Source organism: Ursus maritimus, unplaced genomic scaffold (assembly GCF_017311325.1).
Source record: "Ursus maritimus isolate PB19 unplaced genomic scaffold, ASM1731132v1 scaffold_1, whole genome shotgun sequence".
Lineage (NCBI taxonomy): Eukaryota > Metazoa > Chordata > Mammalia > Carnivora > Ursidae > Ursus > Ursus maritimus.
Window position 1 is genome coordinate 39435618 of NW_024423343.1, and position 19027 is coordinate 39454644.

General features: G+C 33.7%; 1 pseudogene; it reads left to right on the forward strand.

The window, feature by feature from the left end:
* Window positions 1-474: 474 nt before the first annotated feature.
* Window positions 475-19027, forward strand: part of LOC103659936 — a 74295-nt pseudogene continuing 55742 nt past the window's right edge.

Below are 19027 nucleotides of genomic sequence, written 5' to 3' on the forward strand. Positions count from 1 at the left end.
CCTCATCATGCATACATCAAGCCCTCCCCTCCCCTCATCTAGGTTGTGTTGAATCATACACACATAGCCACCTGAGATCAAGGACATCTATTTGTGGAATAAAACAAAGTTGACAGAGTTAAGCAAAGGTAAAATTAAATGTGCCACATAGTGCAATAGAGTTTGAATTGGGTAGATCTGAGTTTATATTCAAGCCCTTTTACTAGCTCTCTGGGCCTTGATTTTTCTCATCTGTGAATTGGGTTAATGTTTCCACTATTGTGAGAATTACATTTTATATTGAATAAATCTTTTTTTCCCCTAAATTAAAAAACAAATACAACAACAACAACAACAACAACAACAACAAACAAAGCAAAGCAATTAAAAAAGAAAAAACAAAAACATGGAACATTTTGGGTCCACAAGTGTGCTGTGTGACTTAAGGGATGTGAGCGAAGTAAGTGAAAGGTGGATGGAGGGTCAGGGGAAAGGATGTCGTTGCGTTGCTGGTTATCCCAGGAAGCTTCCGGGACGGTGAAATCAGGCCCTAGGCTCTGCAGCCAGGACTACACTTCCCAGAAGCCTAATATCGCGGGATCTCGTAGTCGGGGCAGTTCTCCCGGTGCTGGCGGGAGAGTCCTGGCTCGAGAAGTGCGTGGGTGCTGTGGGGCAGTCCTCTCCCCTCTTAGATTTGTTCATGAGGAGATTGGCTCACACCACCTATTAAGGAAACCTCAGTGCTCGTGAATTCCTCGACTTCTGCCTCCCTAAGACTCTCTTTGCAGCGGAGCCTATCCCCCGAGGCCTGGCCAGGCGCGAGGCAGCCTGTTCTGGACCAAACGCTGTGTGCTCGGGAGGGACCCCGTCACCAGTCTTGTGCTCTTTGGTAAGGCTGGAAATATTTATATGTATTTAGGCTCAAAACTGCCTCTTATTTGTTATTACTCTGTAGCAATTTTATTTTATTTAAGACATTACTTAAATTCAAGTTAACATATAGTGTAATATTGGTTTCAGGAGTAGAATTTAGTGATTCACCACTTACATGTAATAGCCAGTGCTTATCACAAGTGTCCTCCTTAATCCCAACTAATAGGTGCTTTAAATATATATCTTATAAAGCTCTCTGCACATAAAAATTGGCTTTGTTTCTCTATAGCAGCAATGAACAATCGAAAAAAGGAAATTAAGAAAACATTTTCACTTATGATAATATCCAAAAGAATAAAATACCCAGGGATAAATTTAATCAAGTAGGTGAAGGATTTGTATGCTGAAAACTACAAAGCATTCTGAAGAAATTAAAGAAAACCTAATTAAATGGAAAGACATAGCATACCATATTCATGCATTGAAAAATTTAATACTAAATTGACAGTATTTTCATCAAAGAGATCTATGGATTCAGTGCAATCTCTATCAAAATTCCAGTGACATCTTTTGCAGAAATAGAAAAGTTTATCTTCAAAATCAAGTGGAATTGCAAAAGACCCCAAGTATTCAAAACAATCTTGAAAAATAAAACCAAAGTGGAAGGACTCATATTTACCAATTTCAAAATTTACAATGAGACTACACTAATTAAAACTAAGTATAGTACTGGCATAAAGAGAGACGTATAGACTGGTGTAATAGAATTGAGAATCCAGAAATTAACCCAATCTCACTCCATGTACAAAAATTAACACAAAATCGGGGAAGCTATTAGAAGGAAACATAGAGGCCACTGTTCATGACTTTAGATTTGGAAATGGATTCTTAGTTTTGATGCTAAACATATAAGCAATAACAACAACAAAACTAGATAAATAGAACCTCATTCAAATTAAAAACATTTGTATATCAATGAACGTTATCAAGAATGTGGAGAGACAACCTAAATAATTGCTACAAATATCTATAAATCATAACTGATAAGAATTTAATATCCAGAAGACATAAAGAACACTTATAACCTAATAAAAAAGACAACCCAATTAAAAACTGGGGAAAAGTCTTAAATAGACATTTCCTCCAAAAATATAATATATACTTATATATCATATAAATATTAAATATATATTAAAAGTAGTCAATCAGAGTATGAAAGATGTTCAACATCATTGGTCATTAAAAGATGCAAATCAAAACCGTGATGGGATGTCACTCCATACCCACTATGATGGCTTTAATTTAAACAAATGGAAAATAAGCGTTGGTGAGGATGTGAACTTTGAACCCCTGTACATTGCTAGTGGGGATATAAAGGGTGCAGCCACTGTAGAAGACATTTAGTTTGGTGGTTCTTCAAAGAATTAAACGTGGAATTACCATATGATTCAATAATTCCATGCAAACATGTCCACACAAAAGTTTGTATACAAATATTTATAGCAGCATTGTTTATAATAATGAGAAGTCAAAACAACCTCTATGTCCATCAGTGAATAAATGGATAAACACATTTTGGTACATACATACAATGGACTACTCTTCAGTCATAAAAAGGAGCAAACTGTGGATGTGTACTATAGCTTAGATTAACCTTGACAATATTATGCTAAGTCAGAGAAGCCAGACCGAAAAAGTCACATATTGTATGATTTCTGACATGATATATTTAGATTAGGCAAACCCATAGAAAGAGAAAGCAGATTATAGGTTACCAAGGGATAGGAGAAAGGGAGAATGAGAAGTGATTACTAACTGTACAAGGTGTTTTTATGGCATAAAATTTAGAGCTGGTGATTAACATTGTGAATACATTAAATATGACTAAACTGTACTCTTTAAAATAGCTAATTGTATGTTATGTGAAACTTCACCTAAATTTATATATATAAGTATATATATCTCCACCTATGAAGATAATCTGTTACATCTTTTCCATGCGCGCACACACACACACGCAGCCCCTTGAAAGTTGCCTGCCCTCAGTGCCCTAGCTTAGATATTGTTATCTCTTGCCTTCAGTGTAATAATCATTATTCCTCACGAATCCAGTTTTTTCCTCCTGAAATTTATATTCTCCAACTTCTGGAAGAGTGGCCAAGTGTCTATAGTCCCTTAAAATCTCCTTATTTCAGAGAGGATAGTTTAAATTTCCTAAAATAACCATGCTTTTCAAGATCAGCATTGTAGCCATAGCCTAAGTCTTCTTATTACCATTTTCCCCTGTATAATGTATAGTTCTTCAGTACCAAATAATGGGTAGTTTCCATAAGATACATTATATTCTTTGATGCATCTGACTTTGGTAACAATAATTCTTGGATTTCCTTTCCATCCTTTGTAAACATGGATCATCTCTTCTTGCCTTTTAAGAATCAGCTTTTTCCTCACTTCCTCTCTCCCAAAAATGCTTAGATGCCCCTCTTTTAATTTCTACAATCACTGTATTTGGCTATATTGTTACATTGTATACATTCTGTTGAAATTACATTTTCAAATGTCTTTTTCCAGGCACTACAATCTGAGTTGTAGGGTTTGTTTTAATCATTGCATGCATCTAACACTTAGATTCTCAGATTTATTTGTTGACATATCTAGTTGTGGGTTTACATTTATTTTCTCAGTTTTACATCTTTTATGTTTCTCTATTGACTTTTTCATTTCAGAGTTTGTGTTTCTATTGGCTAAACCTTCTTTTTAATCTCAATAACCAGCAGCATACATACTGTTTGAGGATGAGAAATTTTATTGGGTCTGCATACTCATAATTACCCAGCATTACAAACCTGCCTAATTCTTTACAAGAGTCCAGGGAACCTTCCTCTTTGATGAAGTATAAGGTTATATCTCTTAGTAGTATTGCCAGGATTTTGAAAGCAGAAGTTCTTGGCCCTTATTATGTTATCTCCTAAGCCTTCTTAAAAATGAACTGAAACCTTGGAAACACACGGGAATCTCTGCTTGAGTCCCTCAAAGTTAATCTTAGCCCTCAAATCCTGCACACGATACCACTTTGGTTTGCATCAACGACTGACTCTCAGTTCTGAGAACATAGTAGATGCATGGTAAAAAGTTAAGTAAAGCAGTTGTTTTCTATTTTTTTAACCAGTTTTAATAACCAACTAAATTTCTGAGTTGTGAAATAGTGCAGATTCATTTCATAAATACAAATGCATTCTAATATGTGAATATCTTTCTGTAAAATAAACATTCTCAAATAAAGCTATCATTGTTGATGATAATATACAAAATAAGAGAAGATTGTTTATCTTTTGCCCAAGCAAGGAATGTATATGAATTTTTATAAGATTCTATAATCACTCAGGATGAATGAATAAAAATACTGGCATGCACTAGAAAATGTCAACACTCTTAACACTTAAATCTGTAAATTCTACAGAACTGCTAGTGCCTCAGCTCTGACATTAAAAATACATCAATTTATGGGCATTTAGAAAATCTTCTGCTTTTTACACTGGTTATAATTACACATTTACCTGCTAAGATTGTCAGATTCCCTAAGGAACAATTCTAGGAGTATGTGTTACAGACAGGATGAAGGTTGTATTAGCGAATTAAAAAACAAATTGAAGGTGTTTTCTAAGCCTTAAAATGTTTTTGACAAGAAATAATATATTAATCTGAATGATTCTGAATTTGGAGCCACCAGTTTTGATGCCATGCTAGAACTCATTTTTTCCTCCTCAAAGATCAAGGTTTTTCAAAGTGCAATATATATTCAGACCCAAGTAACTATAAGACATAAGTAAGGTAAAGCCAATTAAGGGTCAAGAAAGATACTAGAATTTCAGCATTCGTTATCTTTCAAAAACAAAATACTGTTCTTAGGAAACATCCTGGACTGTTTTGAACTGTATATAGGTATGACATAAAGGGCTGGCTACAGCAGGACTGTGTCACAGGAAAGATTTGTTTTTGGTTTGTTTCTCTTGCCTTCTTTTGTACCACGCACCCTTATGCTGTTTTTCCATTTGGCACTCACTCTCTCTTCCACAGTACATACCCAAAACTGGTGCCTCTTTACAGATGCAAAACTATCCTTAGAGAGTCATCAAAATCAGAATAGGGATTCTAACATTTCTGCCTACAATCCGTATACTCTATCTCATAATGTCCATCTCTATTTCATAAGCTTACTTCTTCAAAGTCAAGTTATCAGCCTCTCAAGGTGACAGAGTATTAAATTGAGCTATGAATGATCTGTGATTACTTAGAAAGCCAGAAAAAAAATGTAGACATTCTACCCCTAAACTCAGAAACAGGTAGTTAGCATGTTAACAAGAATCCTTGAGTTTTCCTAATCATTAAGGTGTGAGTAGGATACCTTAAAAGAATCAGCAAGGTTTCTGGTTTGTCCTTAGGTACCCATTTCCACAAATTTGGCTTTATTAGTGTGATTTAGGGTGAGCTTGATCTTAGACTATGATGTATAAATAAAATGAGTGACCAGATTTCAATTTCAGTTTTATATTGAGGCATAACTGCCAGATTGACTACAGTGTAATTTTTGTGTGGTTAATGAGTTTTTGCTTTTTTGTAATACATATGTAGGACATACAGAAAAGCAAAGAATACCCATATCTCCTCAGTAAGATTTAGCACTGTTAATAATTAATTTTGATATATTTGATCCATCTATTTATGCTTTTACTGAAGTGTTTGAAATAGGATAAAACTGTAAAACATATCAGATCAGACATAAATAATTCAGTTGGCATCTGTACAAAGTAAGATCATTTTCCTAACATAACCACTATGTCATCAGGCCTAGCAAAATAAATAATTACCTAACCATCTAAAATCTGGCCTTAGTCACATTTATTTACCCAGTTTACCAAATGTCTTTTATGCTGGTTTCATTTGATCAGTATTCACCAGGAATCATGCATTTCACTTGGTTGGTACGTCTTTTATGTCACTTCAGTTTAAAAGACAGCACCCATACAAACACTCATGGCCAAACGCGTGTGCGCGCACATACACACACACACACACCCACACCCTTTATTTCCTCTATGGTACTGACTTGTTGAAGAGCTCCTAGAATGACCCACCTTCTAATTTGAGCATTTTTACATGAATTTTTCATTCACTACTGGAATTACTAACTAGAAAGTTAGATCTAAGAGATTTGAATAGATTCAGGTTAAGCATTTCTTGGAAACATACTTCAGAACTGGTCCTACGAACTTCGTATTAGAAGATGTCAGCAGGTATGTAACATCCGGTTGAGTGATGGTAAGACTGATCACTGATGCAAGGTAATGAAAATTCATTGTGAACAAGTAATCTATGGAGTGATGCTTTGTTATAACACAAATGCATGGTATCTCATCAGTCTTTTAGAAACTTGTTTAGGACCAGTGATGATTATTGTCAAATCAGTTATTTCATTGGGATTACAAAATGGTGATTTTCTAATTCTATCATTCTTTTTAAATTTAATTGTTGTCATTCTGTTAGAAAGATCTTTCTCTGATTAAGTAGGACTATACATTCTCTATTGTGAAACAGGGTTAATGCATAAATCTTTCCTTTTATCTATCAATTTTGAGAGTAAGTATAGTTACTTAAAATTGTGGCAAATAGGCTTTTTGTTTTGCTTTTTGCTTTTACTATTTTGAATTTTTTATAGAGCAATTTAATCTTACGTATGAAGTGTTTCTGTCAATAACAGTCTTTCTTAAACGTGCTAATTCAACTTAACTCACTTTTGTCTGTGGACCCAGCTTTAATCTGGCTTCTCTGTCCTTTTGATACAACTCCCATTTGTTTCCTTATTTTCTTATACAACAGGATGGTTCAGACTCATATTATACCTTGCTTCTTCAGACCTAGAATCAGACATTCCTGCAAGTAGCTCTATTACTTTTAAGATAAAATGATAATTAGAGCCCAAATCTGGGAACTTGAGATATACATTGCTACTAAAGCATTATTGCTTCTAGAGTCCCTTAGGAGACTGAACTAGAAAATATATATATAAATATAATTATATATAAATTTACATTTTGATTTGACACTGATATTTCATATTCAAAATTACTACCATGTTTTTACATAATTTTTCCATTATTTTCTATCCTAAAAATACTGATTCTCCACAATAATTTGCTTATATTAAATATAAATTCTCAGTCCTCTTTTAAGCATCTTTACAAGGAAAGGCTACTGACTCTTTAGAGGTCCACAGTAAATAATCTTCATAGAATTTATTAGCTCTAGTGTGTTAATTTTTATTAAGCATTTTTAAAACAAAAATTATGACTGTTCAGATTACTGAGAAAGCTAGTTTTTTTTTTTTATGTTCTTTGTGATTTTACTTTCTAAAACTGCACCATGTGGTTTGCATTAATTGCCTCACCATCATTTTTCTACTCAGTTTGAAACATGAATCATTAGGAGAAAATATTTTCCTATGAACTGTAAATTCCCTAGAGTTCGGTCTTGGGTGAGTCTAGTAGTAAGTGTCTCCTTGTGAATTATGATAGGAGAGGCAATTGGTAACCTTTGCTCCTCTTGAATGTCAGGCAGGCTTTAGCTGAAAATCCCACTGGGTTTTTACTGACAGATCTTATCCCCTGTTTCTTCTCATCAACACCAATGAAAACATGGAATAGAATTTTGAACAGATAAACCCATGGATGTACAAGAAAGTTATGAAATCTTAATTTTTTCTCAGAGAAGAGGCAGAAAAAGCATAATCAGAAAATGAACTCTATTCATCTTTTCTTGGACTTTAGTATTAAATAAGCCTTTCTGTTAGTTTGGGTAAACTTCTTAAATTGTTTCAAGGTCTCATGTTCTTTCCCTGTGAAATGGGTATATTAATCATATCAGTTCCTATAATTGCTGTAAGGATTTAATGGAGATGACTTAAGCAAAATATTTTGGCGCAGTGACTAGAACAGTTCTTGTGGCAAAAACTTGTGCTTAATACATGTGTATTGAGAAGTTAGGAAAGCAAGATAATAGAGATGGAGTGGACAGTCTTTTCATTCCAAGAGGCTGAAAGATTGTAAGAGATTCAACGATTAGGTAACAAATTACAGAAACAGGGGGATTGGAAAGTGTGAGGAAGTGTTCAATGGAGTACAGATTCAGTGTGATCCCCACAATATCTATGCTAAAACCTAGGTTAAGAATTCAAATTGCAATATATTTAGTGACATGGGGAAGTGGAAGTATTTTAACCTAACATATCAGTCTCTGAGCTAATGTTGCTTTCATCGTTTCCTACTGTTGTTAAGTTCATAATACAATTCTGTTCCAATCTTAGTGCATAATGGAAGAAGTATGGCTTACCTCAGTGAAAGAGAGCTATCAGATGCACAGAGAAGACAACATGAAACAGCCTCAGGGATCTTATCCTAAGGTAAATATAAGAATCAATACAGGGATTACATTCAGTGAAACCCAGTTATTACATAGTTTTAATTTCTCACTTAAATCTACATATTTTTCCTGCATTACTTTAAATGGTGATGAGAAATAATGTCTCATATACAAGGCAATTTAGAAAAGAAACTAAGGTTCTGTTTTTGTGTCTCATGTTCACCAAACTTTATAGTCATCTACCTTTCACTTACATTTTCATCAGAGAACAGTTTTATTTCCTGATGGACACTTTGTAGTAAAGGTCACTGATAAAAATTAGAAATAAATTATTTAATATATAGGAAATATCCAGCTATTTTCTGTGTGTTTCCTTGGAAAATACATGTTGTTAAATACATGTATTATAATGTATTTAAAAATAACTTTACTCTGTAACATATTTTTTTGCTCTTATGATCAAGGAGGCTTCTGATATCAAATCTCTAACATTCTTAAGCTGTCAGCAATGTCTTTTCAAATGAAGTGATTTAGTAGTGACTTTCCAAATGGTTTACATATGATTTTATCTTTTAAAATTACTTAATTTATAGCCATTGGTTTAATTACACCATTTTCATCCATTTAACTTTTACTATAAAATATTATTTTAATCATTTTGTATAAAGCTATACTTAAAGATCCATTAGAGAGACAGTAACTATTATTGAAAATATTATTATACTTCAGATTGCTTTTATCACTCAGCATTCTTAGAAAAATTAAAATGAGAACAATACCAACTGAATTATTTGTAAAGCTTGATTAAGATTTTCTGTTTTCTGCCACATGGTTACTATAGTAAGTAACTTATTTGGATATACTTTATAGAGTTAAAAATAGATAAACACTCGAAAGTATTTGCATATTAAAGCATGATGATGTAAAATATTTTAAATATTTCAAAGCAATTACCTATAATTATGAATTCATAGAACTCAGTATTTGAATAGGATTTTAGTTTGTCAATGTTAAATTTTTAGTGAAAATAATTTTAGATTATAAAAGAAAAATAAATTACTGTGGCTCATTATTTGAAACTTCTTGTTTTTGTCTTTTTTTTTTTTACGATTATGACTTTCAATTCAAGTGCTTTATCCCTTTAATTAAGGAAATATTGGGTTGAATTCTCCCATCTTGATAATTATTTTTTATTGTCATATCTGTTCCTATAACTTTACTTACTCTTTCCTATCTTCTTTTGAAATGATGTAGTATTTTTATTCTGGTTTCTTCTTTATCAGCTTTTAATTTATATAGTATGTGTGTATTTTATACAGAGTGTACTATTTTTATCATTCTGGGAATTTCACTGGTATTTGGAGTGGCCAGACCTTCATAATGGAATTTTGACATTCAGTTGTTAACATAGTTGAGGAATACGTAGGTAACTTATTTGTAAAGGGAGATGGGGCCCTGGTAAACAATGGCAGGAGGTGGCATCACAGTTAATGATTACAAAGGTTGTGATTTGGGAGGAGGCTAGTGTCAAAGACCCTTGAAAGTATACACAAATAAAAAGCTAAATTGAAGTCCTAAAGTCATAACTGGCGTAAAATCAGAAAGCCTCTATGCCAACTTGATGGAATCTCTTGTCTTCTAGAATTACAGGCAGGATATTTTAGAATCAGGGCCAGAGTCTCCTTGAGTAGTGTTGTACTAAACAAGTCTATATTACCACTTGATTTCTTATACTAAGTTAAGGGAAAATGTGGGGAAGGAATGAAACCCTGAGACATGGGGTTAGTATTTGGGCAAACAGAAACAAAGGTAGAAACGTGAAGCTATAAATCTTCCTGAAGCTATCTGACCAAATCAGCTTCCCTTCCTAATGAAGGACTCAACCTTCCTCTGTATAAAAGACTTTCATGATTATAATTTGCCTTACAAGGAGATGCCTTTATCTTCAGGGTCACCACTCCCCAAGCCCCATCTCCTATTCCTCTAAAGTCTAAACCCGTAAGGAGAAGTTGATCTCAAAACAGCAACCCTAGTATAAGTCTACACAGGGAGGAGTCAGCTAAGACAGGGAAAGAGTGGCTAATCTGTATCAGCAAGAATGGGGAACATGTGAGTATGTGGAAGCATTGTCTGAGAGAATGAAATATAAAGCTTGATTAAATGGAATTTATTAATGGATGTCACACATCCAGAATTCAGGTTTCAGTGTGTTGGTTTGATCATGATTGAGTAGTATCATCAGTCAGTTGTGTTAGTTAATTGAAGCCTTCACTTAAGGTTATATACAGTCAACAAGGTTGTAAAACCTGGATTTCCTTGAAATGTTGTTAAAGGAATCCAAAACCTAGGGAGTTGGGAATGTTGGAACTTATGTTTATGTGCAATATAATCATATACTTCTCAATCATATCCCTCACAAAGTTCGTTAAAAATAAAATTTGAAAAGAGAGAACATCAGAATTCTTGCAAAGCTCTTTAGTAGGCTGAAGATATTCAAGGGAAAGATTGCAATAGGAGTGGTTTTCCTATTTAAATAAGAAAAGGGAGTTCTTATTTGTGGGTCCCAAAGCAAAATGAAAATGTTCTAAAAGCAGGAAAAAAGTACCTTTAATAGTACTAAAATATAAAGCATTTTTTCTTTCCCAGTATCTGTCAACTCATCATAGGTTTGTATTTGCTATTTAATATTATCTTAGGTTTAAGAACCACAATAAATTATTAGCAAATGGATTTTAATGTTAATTTTTATTTTGTATAAAAAGTTTAAATGCAAATATAAAAACATCGAACTCATACTCAGAATCACAAAAAGTACACAATTCATTTTCCATAGCTTGAACCTGAATATGTATTTTGTTCTGACCAGAAGAGTAGAAGTGCTGCAGAAAACTAATTTAATTGCCTTTATTTCACTTTTTGGTATGTGCACATTCTATCAACACTCTACCTTTGGCTTACTAATGAGTAAAGAAAAACTGAAAGGAAAAGGAATGTGGTTGCCGTTTCTTTCTTTCACTCTCATCATTTCTAGAATAAATGCATGGCAAATACATTGGAGTACCATGAGTGAGAAAGGATAATTCCATTGCCTTCTCTCTGCATTTGAAGCAAGCTCTGTTTCAGTGCAGAACATGCCAAGTTGTCAGCGCTTCCCCTTGCCCAGCTGTAGAGAGGCATGCTGTCTTTGTATTTGGTTTGCTCATTGGACTCCTCACATAATGGATTTAACAGTGTTCTGTGCTTCTGCGGTATTGCAAGTACTATATGCAAATTAAGAGAGAAGAAACCAGTGAAAATGCATATTACATGTACTTCCTCTGCTCATGTACTTACTCCAGTGTCCCATCATACAAAATACAAGTTCAAAGTTAAAATTATTAAGATTTCAAGATAGCAAAAGTGGAACATTAAGTGTGGAACTCTGCTTCACTATTTTATGGTCCTCTGGAAGAATGAGGGTACAACATTTACCAATGTAGTAGGTCCCAGTTGTTGCTACAGAATAACTACAAGGAGTCCCCCCCTCCAGCTTTATTGAGATATAATTGAAATTTAACGTTGTGTTAGTTTAAGGTGTACAATTTAGCAATTTGGTATATTTGTATATGCCAAATGATTAGCACAAGAGGGTTAGTTACCTCTATCACCTCACATAATTATCGTGTGTGTGTGTGTGTGTGTGTGTGTGTGTGTGTGTGTGGTAAGAACATTTAAGATCTCCTTAGCAACTTTCAAGAACATAATACAATATTGTTAACTATAATGACCATACCATACATTAGATACACCCCCCCCCCCAGTTATTTATCTTATAACTGGAGATTTATACCTTTTAACCAGTATCTCCCTGTTTCCTTCCACTCCCCAGCCCTGGCAACCACCATTTTACTGTGTTTCTCTACTTTGTTTTCCTTAGATTCTATGTATAAGTGGTATCAAGAATCCAGGGTAATTCACTATGGAACCTCTTAGTATTCTGTAGTCTTGTGGCCCTTGTCAGTGAGAGATTATAAGAAGAACACTTCCTGTGGGTAAAACTGTTACCTCTGGGTGTCAGTAATCACTTCCTCTCCTTGTCAGCTCAGTGACAGGAGTGGTAAGTTTCCTTGCTCTTTTTGGCCCTTGGCCACGCCTTTGAAAATAGTTCCCTCATTAAATTATCATCAGTTATTTTGACTGTGACATGAACTTCATGCCAAAATCCTAACTGATTTTCAATATTATTGAATTTAATGAATACATGATGCAGACCATTTTATGGGACTAATATTTTGCTTCTTTAAAGAGCAATAATATGAAAAAAATAGGGTATATATAGTAATCATTTAAAACTACTTAGAATATATTTAAATTTTGAAACATTTTTGTAAAAAATAAAGTGACATTTCTAGCATAATACCAAAGACAAAAATTATACAGTATATTGTTATTTTGTGTCACATGCTAAAATTATGATTAAGGTTTATCTCCTATATTTTGTTCTTTAAAGCCATTTTATTTTATTAAATTTATTTATTTATTTTCTTTAAAGCTATTTTAATAGGATTAAGAAACATGAGATAACTTCTATAATGTAGATAATATTCTAATGAATTCATTTCCTTTTTGTAAGTACATATTTTGAATATTTCTTACTCTGAAGGAAATTACTAGCAGCTTATTTTATTTCTCAGACTTCTTTCTTTCTGGCTGTAACTGGTATATACTTAACCAAATTGTCCAGTGATTTTCAAAACATCTATTTTTACTTATTATTTAAAATTTGAGTTCAACATTTTAAGAGCATTTTGAGTATAGAGACAGCTGACACCCCTGCTGCTTCTTGCTTCTGAGAAATAACCGTAACAACAAGCTGCTACCTTTGTATTGATATACATTGAAAACTCCTGAAGAGGCAGTACTAAGATGATCACACACACTCTTTGCCTGGCACAGACACAGGTCACACATAGAGATTCATTGTAATTAACAGCGCTCTTTCAAAATGATCAGTTTAGATGATGAATTATATGGTTGCTCAAGGCAGTTCTGTATGCAGTGAGTTTTATCATTATCCACATTAAAGGGCTTATTTCTCATACTACCTGTTTATAAATGCTTCTTTAAAACCTGTTTAACATTTAAAGAAAAATTAAATAAAAGTTCTTGCAACCCCCAATGACTCACTGTTTCTCTCTGACTTTCAGGGGAATTAGCCCTTATAATTCCCTGCTCATGAATGCCTGAGGAATTAGTATGAAGTGTTAATTGGGTACAGATTAATGGTAAACACACCCTGAAAGGTAATATAGAGAGGAAACAAAAGGTCATTATTTTTTAGCAGGTTTTAAAAGAACATGTTTTAAAAAGTCAAATTCATATCCATGTGGTTGAACAGTATGGAACTGCAGTATTTTTATATAATAATTGTTAATAAATTCCTGTATATGAATTTTAATAATGTAAAATATAATTTAAAAGAAAATTACACCTGCAGGATATGAAAAAATGACCAAGTAAAACAAAGCAATATATTTTTACCCTTATTTTCCTTCCCACCACATGTTCTCAAGCATATTTTTAGCACCAATCCAAGTCTGAAATGTATGTTTACATTTAATTAATCTGTGTTGCCCTCTGGGAAGATACATATTTAAGTAATCTTCATATAAATGTTCAAATTATATTGCTATATTCAACACACTGATTATATTTTTATTTAAATTGTTATTTTCTTTTCTTTATATTCATAAGTATTAAGTACCTACTATATGACTGACTCTAATCTCTCAGAACATTGGGAAAATGAATAGTTATTAATTTTATCAAATTAAAATTAAATATACACACACACAAACACAGACATCAGAGTAATGATTTATATAAACTCATTTAACATTTTGTAACTCTAGGGTCAAAACATATACCCCAGTTGGTGACATGAAATGAATAGTGTACCAATCTTCTCTTGTGTCAGTGAGAAAGTAAGAAAGAATAGTGGGACATATTTGCTTTCATCTGCTTAATTCTTTCCTACAACAGAGAGAATACCTTATTATTTTTTTTTTAGGATTTTATTTATTTATTTGACAGAGACAGCCAGCGAGAGAGGGAACACAGCAGGGGGAGTGGGAGAGGAAGAAGCAGGCTCCCAAAGGAGGAGCCCAATATGGGGCTCGATCCCAGAATGCCGGGATCACACCCTGAGCCGAAGGCAGACGCTTAACGACTAAGCCACCCAGGCGCCCCGAGAATACCTTATTTTATTGTATGCAAAATTCACCCTTTATTGGCATTTGACTTTAGTTGTTTCTTTTTCCCTATTCTCAATGCCCCTGTTTTTAGAAACTAATCAGTAAAGAGTATTGTTGGGGAGGGATTTTACTTTACTCTTTAAGAATGCCCACACAGTAACTGGCATGAATATTATCCATACATTAGCAATTATGGTGCTTTCTTTGAAGTTTATATCAAGTTGTTCATATTCAGTGGACAGGGCTTCAAGAAAAAGGGCAGTTTTAGTTCTGATAAAGGCTGCTGGGAACCCTATAAACAAGGTACCAGGCTGATATTTCCAAGGGGCTTTATTGGCTCCAGTAAGTCAACCTTAGATGTTATCCTTACTATTTCTAGTAGCTTTAACCACATGTAACAATTAGAATTCTTTTTTTTTTTCCCTTTTAACAATTCCATACAGCACCCCATGTTCATCACAAGTGCTCTCCTTATTCCCCATCACCTATTTCACCCATTCCCCAACCCACCTCCCCTCTGGTAACCATCCATGTGTTCACTATAGTGAAGAGTCTGTTTCTTGGTTTCTTTCTCCCTCTTTCTCACCTTTGCTTGTTTTCTTTCTTAAATTCTACATATGAGTGAAATCATATGGTATTTGTCTTTCTCTGACTGACTTATTTTGTTTAGCATTATACCCTCTAGTCAGGTTACCACAAATGGCAAGATTTCATTCTTTCTAAGGTTGAATAATATGTATATAATGTAATATATATTATATATATAAAACATATATATGTTATATATATGTTATATATGTTATATCTATGTAACAATATATAGTTATATATGGTGGTGTGTGTATATATATATGGTATATATGTATATATGGTTATATATATATATATATATATAGTTATATATCCAGTAGTCTGGAGATTATATGTGTGTGTGTATATATATATATATATATATATATCTTATGTATATATATGTAACTACCTCATTGTAGTTTCGATTTACATTTCCCTGATGATAAGAGATGTTGAGTATCTTTTCGTGTGTCTGTTGGTGATCTGGATGTGTCTTTGGAGAAATGTCTGTTCATGTCTTCTGCTCATTTTTTTAGCTTATTTTTTAATTGGATTGTTTGTTTTTTGGGTGTTGAGTTTTATAAGTTCTAACAATTAGAAATCTTAACGCTTACAAACTGTAATTTGCAATGAAAACTAAGTGTAAGCAGTTGTAAACTGTCTGGTAAACCAGCATTCTTTAGATTGGCAATTTATGGATACATTCTATAATTCATTGAAATATGTGCTTCTTCATAGTAGAATCTTCTAATAATGGACAAAACATGTTTACTAACAGATCCAAATTTATCTTTAGTTTTTCTGTAATAAGGGTGCCCAAAGTAGATAAATCTATGTTTAATAATTAATCTTTCATTATTTTATCATACTTGGAAATTATCTAAATATTCAGTAAATTTCTATTATTTAACTTTGCAAAATTTTAAAGTTTCAGATTAACAAAAAGATTCTGGAAACTATTTTTAAATATGCATACCGTAAAACAATTTTTGCTAAAATGTTCACCTAAAAACTCTTACCTCACACCTATCTATTACCTTGCTCTCAGTAATTATGTTTTGATTACCCACAAAAACTTCATGAGACATTAGACAAAAACAGCCATCATTCTAACCTATTTTTTTGCTGAAAAATTTTGCAACAGAAATAAGATTAAATTATTTGACTTATAAACCCAAGTATAATAAAAGTCATATGTCTGCATTATTTTCCAATGTTGATAACTCTAAGACACGGCTATAATTAAACTGACAAAGTTATAGTAGCTTATATTTACTGCAAATTACCCTATATCATGTGAACTTGAAAATTATTTGGGTTAGTTTCTCTTATATTTCTGAGGTTTAGAAATGCTTAATGTGTAAGTGCTTAATTTGAAACCAATTAAATAGAGCTCTTGGGGTGCCTGGGTGGCTCAGTTGGTTAAGCGTCTGCCATCGGCTCAGGTCATGATCCCGGGGCCCTGGGATCAAGCCCCTCCTTGAGCTCCCTGCTCAGCAGGGAACCTGCTTCTCCTTCTCCCTCTGCCACTTCCCCTGCTTGTGTTCTCTTGCGCCTGCTCTCTCTCTGTCAAATAAATAAATAAAATCTTAAAAAAAATAAAAAATAAAGAAAATAAATAGAGCTCTTTTATCAATTAATTTTAGCAATACCATCCAGGATAGAAAATGCTACATATCTACAGTAGACACACATAGACATATAAACAGAGACCTTGTAATTTTTGCCCTAAAACTTTCGCCATGAGATGGATTTGGTAATGCAGAACTCACTACAGGCATACGTTGTCTTATTGTGTTTCACTTTTTGCACTTTGCAAATATTGCATTTTTTACAAATTGAAGGTTTATGGCAATGCTGATTCAAGCAAGTCCGTTGGCACCATTTCTCCAACAGCATTTGCTCTTTATGTCTCTGTGTCACATTTTGGTGATTCTTGCAACATTTCAGACATTTTCATTATTATATAATTGACCTTTGAACAACATGGGTTTAAGCTTCACAAGTCCATTTATACACAGATTTTTTTTATAAATACAGTACAGTCTTAAAAATGTACTCTCTCATGATTTTTGTAATAACATTTTCTTTTGCTTACTTTATTGTAAGAATACAATATTAGTACATATACAAAATATGTGTTAAGTGTTTATGTTATTGGTAAGGCTTTTAGTCCGTAGAAGCTATTAGTAAAGTTTTGAGGGAGTCAAAAGTTATATGTGGATTTTTGACTGTACAAGGGGTCAGTGCCCCTAACCCCCTCATTGTTCAAGGATCAGCTGTATTTGTTGTAGATATGTGACCAGTGATATTTGATGTTACTATTGTAATTGTTTTGGAGCACCACAGACAATGACTATGTAAAATGGCAAATTTAATCAATAAATATGTGTGTTCTGACTGTTTCACCTACTTGTTCTTCTGTCATCTCTCTCCCTCTCCTTGGACCTCCCTATACACTGAAACACAATGATACTGAAATTAGGCCAATTAGTAATCTTACAGTGGTCTCTGAATATTCAAGTCAAATGAAGAGTGGCATGTCTCTCACTTTAAATCAAAAGTTAGAAATGATTAAGCTTAGAGAGGAAGCCACTCGAAAGCTGACATAAGCAGAAGGCTCGTCGTCTTGGGAGAGATGGCCAAGTTGTGAACACAAAGAAAAAGTTCTTGAAGAAAATTAAAAGTGCTACTCCAGTGGCCACATCAATGATAAGAAAGTAAAATAGCCTTATTAATGATATAGAGAGTTTTAGTGGTCTGGATAGAAGAGCCAACCTGACACAGCATTCCCTTAAGTCAAAGCCTAATCCAGAGGAAGGCCCTAACTCTCTTTAATTCTATGAAGGCTAAGAGAAGTGAGGGATTTGCAGAAGAAAAAGTTGGAAGCCAGCAGAGTTTGGTTCATGAGGTTTTAGAAACCAGAACATAAAAGTGCAAGGTGAAGCAGCAAGTGCTGATGTTAGCAGCAAGTAGCAGCAAATTATCCAGATCTAGCTAAGATAATTAATGAAGGTGGCTACACTAAACAGATTTTCAGTGTAGATGGAACAGCCTTCTGTTGAAAGAAGATGCCATCTAGGATTTTCATTGCTAGAGAGAAGTCAATGCCTGACTTCAGAGCTTCAAAGGAGAGGCTGATAGGGGCTAATGGGGCCGGTGACTTTAAATTGAAGTTAATGCTTGCTCTTTTACCATTCTGAAAATCCTGGAGTCCTTAAGAATTATGCTAAATCTACTCTGTCTGTGCCCCTATAAGTGGAACAACAAAGTTTGGATGACAACACATCTGTTTATAGCATGGGTTACTGTATATTTTAGATCCAATATTGAGACCTATTGCTCAGGGAAAAAAAAGAGTCTTTCAAAATATTACTACTCATTGATAGTGCACCTGGTCACCCAAGAGTTCTGACAGAAAGGTACCATGAGATTAATGTTGTTTTTATACCTGCTAACATAATATCTATTCTGCAGCCCTGGATCAAGGAGTCATTTTGACTTTCAAGTCTTATTATTTAAGAAATACACTTTGTAAGTCTACAAGCTGCCATAGATAGTAATTCCTCAGATAACTCTGGGCAAAGCAAGTTGAAAATCTTCTGGAAAGGATTCACCGTTCAAGATGACATTAAGAACACTTAAGATTCATGGGAAGAGGCCAAAATATCAACATCAACAGGAAATTGGAAGAAGTTGATTCCAACCCTCATGGGTGACCTTGAGGGGTTCAAGACTTCAGTAAGGCAATAACTGCAGATGTGGTGGAGATAGCAAGAGAAGTAGAATTAGAAGTGGAGCCTGGAGATTTGACAGAATTGCTTTAATCTCATGATAAAACTTGAACAAATGAGAAGTTGCTTCTTATTGATGAACCAATACAGTAGTTTCTTTAGATGGAATCTACTCCTGGTGAAGATGCTGAGATGATTGTTTGAAATGTCAACGGAGGA